The sequence below is a fragment of the Bos mutus genome, chromosome 6 (assembly GCF_027580195.1).
Source record: "Bos mutus isolate GX-2022 chromosome 6, NWIPB_WYAK_1.1, whole genome shotgun sequence".
Taxonomy (NCBI): domain Eukaryota; kingdom Metazoa; phylum Chordata; class Mammalia; order Artiodactyla; family Bovidae; genus Bos; species Bos mutus.
The window spans coordinates 102173247-102179512 of NC_091622.1; positions in this window are offsets into that span (position 1 = coordinate 102173247).

A 6266-nucleotide genomic window follows, 5' to 3' on the forward strand; every position below is an offset into this window, starting at 1 on the left:
CACTGACCTAGAGCCAGACATCCTGGAATGTGAAGTCAAGTGGGCCTTAGAAAGCATCACTATGAACAAAGCTAGTGAAGGTGATGGTTCCAGTTGAGCTATTCCAAATCCTGAAAGATGATGCTCTGAAAGTGCTGCACTCAATATGCCAGCAAATTTGGAAAACTCAGCAGTGGCCACAGGACTGGAAAAGGTCAGTCTTCATTCCAATCCCAAAGAAAGGCAATGCCAAAGAATGCTCAAACTACCACACAATTGCACTCATCTCACACGCTAGTAAAGTAATGCTCAAAATTCTCCAAGCCAGGCTTCAGCAATATGTGAACCATAAACTTCCAGATGTTCAAGCTGGTTTTAGAAAAGGCAGAGGAACCAGAGATCAAATTGCCAACATCAGCTGGATCATGGAAAAAGCAAGAGAGTTCCAGAAAAGCATCTATTTCTGCTTTATTGACTATGCCAAAGCCTTTGACTGTGTGGATCACAATAAACTGTGGAAAATTCTGAAAGAGATGGGAATACCAGACCACCTGGTCTGCCTCTTGAGAAATTTGTATGCAGGTCAGGAAGCAACAGTTAGACTTGGACATGGAACAATAGACTGGTTCCAAATAGGAAAAGGAGTTCGTCAAGGCTGTATATTGTCACCCTGTTTATTTAACTTCTATGCAGAGTACATCATGAGAAATGCTGGACTGGAAGAAACACAAGCTGGAATCAAGATTGCTGGGAGAAATATCAATAACCTCAGATATGCAGATGACACCACCCTTATGGCAGAAAGTGAAGAAGAACTAAAAAGCCTCTTGATGAAAGTGAAAGAGGAGAGTGAAAAAGTTGGCTTAAAGCTCAACATTCAGAAAACGAAGATCATGGCATCTGGTCCCATCACTTCATGGGAAATAGATGGGGAAACAGTGGAAACAGTGTCAGACTTTATTTTTCTGGGCTCCAAAATCACTACAGATGGTGACTGCAGCCATGAAATTAAAAGACGCTTACTCCTTGGAAGGAAAGTTATGACCAACCTAAATAGCATATTCAAAAGCAGAGACATTACTTTGACAACAAAGATTCATCTAGTCAAGGCTATGGTTTTTCCTGTGGTCATGTATGGATGTGAGAGTTGGATTGTGAAGAAGGCTGAGGCCAAAGAATTGAAGCTTTTAAACTTTGGAGAAGACTCTTGAGAGTCCCTTGGACTGCAAGGAGATTCAACCAGTCGATTCTGAAGGAGATCAGCCCTGGGATTTCTTTGGAAGAAATGATGCTAAAGCTGAAACTCCAGTACTTTGGCCACCTCATGTGAAGAGCTGACTCATTGGAAAAGACTCTGATGCTGGGAGGGATTGGGGGCAAGAGGAGAAGGGGATGACAGAGGATGAGATGGCTGGATGGCATCACTGACTCGATGGACGTGAGTCTGAGTGAACTCCGGGAGTTGGTGATGGACAGGGAGGCCTGGCGTGCTGTGATTCATGGGGTCGCAAAGAGTCGGACATGACTGAGCGACTGATCTGATCTGAATCTTGAGATTAGATTAAGTTCAATTTATTTTATTCTCATCCTAACTGCTTTTGCAAAGAAGTAAACTGTTAACATTTTTATTTATTTTAAATGTAGATACTTATTTTAACTTTTCTTATCTATTAAACACATTCATATTATAAAAGAAGCTATGCTTTATATAAAAATCAAATCAGGGGTTTGTAATTTTTCACTTTAAACAAAAGCTAAACTTCCGGCCAAGTTGCAGTTGAAATTTAGTATGCCATTCTCATAAAAAAGAAAAAATAATGTCTGAGTCTTTATAACTGTGTATATACTGCATCACTGAGTGTACTATTGACAGAGGTGACTTCTGCTTTGACAAGGTGTAGATGAGAACTGATTCCTTCACTGCTTTTTTGCATGTCTGATGTTGGAATCAATTTTGCAGGCTAAGTCTTGTCTCCATAGATTTCAAACCTGTTTCTCATTAACAACCCACATGCTTCTGGTGCCAATTGCAATGTGAGAGGTTCATTTCTTGAACTGGCTGTATCCTTCCAACCTCACCATGCCAGGTGAGTTGGCACAGTGCATGTACGGTAAGGGTGGCTCAGTGGTAAAGAATCCACCTGCCCGTGCCTGCCAGTGCAGGAGATGTTGGTTTGATCTCTGTGTGGGGAAGAGCCTCTGGAGAAGGAAATGGCAGCCCACCACAGTATGCTTGCCTGGGAAATCCCATGGACAGAGGAGCTGGCAGGCTGCAAGACCATGGAGTCCTAACAGCTGGACACAACTTGGCGACTAAACAATAACAACAACAACAATGGTGAGGGTGTCCCAGGAAGCGGTTTCTACACTGGGAGAGCTGGCAGCAACTTCACTGAATATGGAACTGACCGTGAACAGAAGGTATCTTCATTTCACCCCAGAAGTGCCTGTGGCAACAGCATTGAACATAAGGGAAAGTCAGGGAGGAGGAAGACAGAACTCTTCACTAATTGTGGGTAAAATATCTTACTTTTATAGATTTCATAAAATCATATAACATGTGAATATATTTCAGAGTTCTGGAAGAGGCGGTACACGAGAGGGCCCTGAATCTTCAGCTTCATTGTCCTCATGAAATTCTGATGCTGGTGGAGCATCCAGGGGCTCTACAGTCCCCTCCTAGAGGGAACATGTCATTTACGATCCCACCCAGTAGACTGATTCCCCAGTGCTTGTCTTCAAGTCAGTGCTGGTCCATGACAAAGGTTTCAGTAATATAAGGCGAAATGAAAAAGATAAAAGACAATATGATATATGCATATCATATAAAGGTGTCAGCTAATCTCTTTTGAGAAAGAAAGATGATCATTTAAAAAAATTTATTTCTTTGGCTGCACCATTTATTGGTTGTAGCATGTGGGATCGAGTACCTTGACTAAGGATTGATTTGGGCCCCCTGCATTGGGACTCTTAGCCACTGGACCACCAGGAAACTCCCAAGATGATAATCTTTAAATGTAATCTTTCCTATTAATTTGATATTAAAATATCCCTCCTTATTTGAAATAATGGTAACAGTAGAGAGTCAAATATAAAGTTTGAAACCTTATGTCAGGCCCTCTACTTTCTGGCTATGCTATTATGGCTTCCTTCATTTTTAGCATGTATGGAGAGGGGACAGAGAAAATGGAAGATTGCAGGGGACAATTATGGCCAATATGGTTCAAAATACCTGAACATCTGGGAAATCTCAGGAAGAGAATGAATCCAGGGACTGTAGGATTTTCTCGACTCTATCATCTAATCCTGAATTCTGATAAAGTTTTCAACAGTAGGAATAGCGTATAATCATACTTTTAGGCCATTACTTTTACCAAGATTGAGGGCAGGAGAAGGGTGCAACAGAAGACGAGATGGTTGGATGGCATCACTGACTCAATGGACATGAGTTTGAGTAAACTCCGGGAGACAGTGAAGGACAGGGAAGCCTGGCGTGCTGCAGTCCACGGGGCTGCAAGGAGTCAGACACGACTGAGCGTATGAACAACAACTCGTGTGTAGTACCAGGGGCAAAAGTCCCAAGGGCCAAAATTTGGCATGCCATACTAGCAGCATCCCACAGCAATAGCCTTCCTTCTCGTTTTAGTTATTTTCCAAATACATGAGGTCCCAAGAGACCTCCCATGCATTGCTAGCCTAGCAGCCTGAGGTACTGAATGTCATCAGATTTTCTCTTGTGCCCAATTACAGATGCACCCTGGCTGAGTGGGTAGAGGGGGAACTGGAGGAGAAGGCAGGCGCTGTAAATGGTGATTGGACCCTGCTGTGCTTGACTCTTCCCTAATTTAAAAAGCAAGCACATTTTGCTCTGGAACTGACTCATTTTCAGTTCTGCTCTCACCCTTAGCCTAACTTATGGGACTCTGAAATTAAATAAAACATCTAAAAATTTGTTGCTAATACTAGAAAAGATTATTTCAGAAATTATTTTTTTAACTTTTTATTTATGTTGGAGGATAGGCAATTGCCCAGTTAAAAGACAAAGGTCTGAATAGATAATTTTCCAAGGAAGATATGCAAATGGCCAATAAGCACATGAAAAGATGCAAAATGTTATCAGGGAAGTACACACTAAAACCACAGTGAGCTACCACTAGGATAGCTGAAATCAAGCCCGATAAACTGTGCTGAGTGTGTGGGGAGATTGGAACTCTCCTGCACTGCTGTGAAAGGGTAAAATGGTGTAGTCACTTTTGGAAAACAGTTTGTCCTCTAACAGTTAAACAAGAGTTTCCAGATGACCCAGGATTTCCATTTCTAGGTATATATCTAAGAAAAACATGTCTGCACAAAAACTTGTGCACAAATGCTTAGAGCAGAGTTATTTATAATAGCTAAAAAGTAGAAAGTACGCAAGTGTCCATCAATGGATTAATGAATGGATATACAAAATGTAGGATGTCCATACAATAGACTAGTAATTGACTGTAAAAGGAATGAAGGACTGATACATGCTAAAGCTAGGATGAGCCTTGGAAACATTAGTGAAGAAGCCAGTCTCAAGAGCCTACATAATAAGTGATTCAGTTCATGTGAAAGTCTGGAATAGGGAAAGCTAAGAAACAAAAGTATTAACATAGATCAGCATAGAACTGGAGGAAAAGGAAATGGCACCCCCCTCCAGTATTCTTGCCTAGAGAATCCCAGGGACAGAGGAGCCTGGTGGGCTGCCGTCTATGGGGTCACACAAAGTCGGACACGGCTGAAGCGACTTAGCTTGCATGCATGCATGCTTTGGAGAAGGAAATGGCAACCCCCTCCAGTATTCTTGCCTGGAGAAGCCCAGGGACGGGGGAGCCTGGTGGGCTTCCATCTACGGGGTCGCACAGAGTCGGACACGACTGATAGGACTTAGCAGCAGCAGCATAGGCAATTAACAATGCTGTGACAGTTTCAGGTGGACAGCAAAGAGACTTAGTCATACATGTACCTGTATCCATTCTCCTGGAAGCTCCCCTCCCATCCAGACTGCCAAATAACATTGAGCAGAGTTCCCTGTGCTACGCAGTAGGTCCTTGTTGTTATCCATTTTAAACATAGCACATATCAATCCCAAACTCCCTAACTTTCCCTTTGCTTCACTCTCCCCTCCCTGGCAACCATAAGTTCATTTTCTAAGTCTGTGAGTCTGTTTCTGTTTTGTAAATAAGTTCATCTGCATAATTTCTTTTGAGAATATGTAAATAAGGGATGTCATATCATATTTCTCCTTCTCTGTCTGACTTAACGTTACTCAGTATGACCATCTTTAGGTTCATCCACGTTGCTGCAAATGGCATTATTTCATTCTTTTTAATGATTAAGTCATAGGATTTTTTTTAAACACTCATGTCCTATACGCATTCAGACTCCAGGAGAGCTCCAGTAACTTGCAAACCTCACAGTTCAAGTTTTTAAATATCACTGGTCTTTCTGCTCAGCCCAAGTCCACAAGATACACATTTCTGGCACATTTCGAGGCAGTCTGATGCATGAGCTTACAGAGCTCACAGGCAAGAATAACGTGTTATGTGCCTTCTTTGCAAGTCTCAAGGAGTTATCCAAGTTACTATGGTTATATTAGCAATTCACTGACTTCCTGTTGCATGAAGGGATAAATAAATAAATGAATGACAAAGACTTGATAAAGTGTGGCTCAGCCATTACAATATTTTAAGCCAATAAAATAGGAAAATACATCATGTAATGAGACCAGCACATCTAAGAAAAGTTATCATGTCAGCAGAAACAGCAGGTTCATACTGTGTACTTTAGCAGTGGTTTCACTTGTTCTGTCTAAACTCCACAGTGACTTCTTATAAAAGGGTCTTTGTGCTGTTCTATGTCACCAGTGTGTATGTTTTAAGATGGCATCATACAGACTGCTTCCCATAAAACAGCATTTTCACAGAAAGCAGTGTTGCCATAGACAGATAGTTATAATTTTTACATTGTCTTTCAAAACTAGACACACTAATTGACTCAAAGGTAGAGACTGATGTCAAGAGGTAAACACACAAAACTAAATCTAACCTGCCTGTTCCTTTCTGTGGCAAGGAGTAGGTGTCTTTGCACCAGGGATCCCTTCAGTAGAAAGACGGGACCAATGATCCTACACGCAAGGAAGCAAAGGAGACACAGATGTAAAAACCAGGCTTTTGGACTCAATGGGAGAAGGTGAGGGATGGGTGATTTGAGAGAATAGCACTGAAACATGTGCGTTACCACATGTAAAACAGATGACTAGT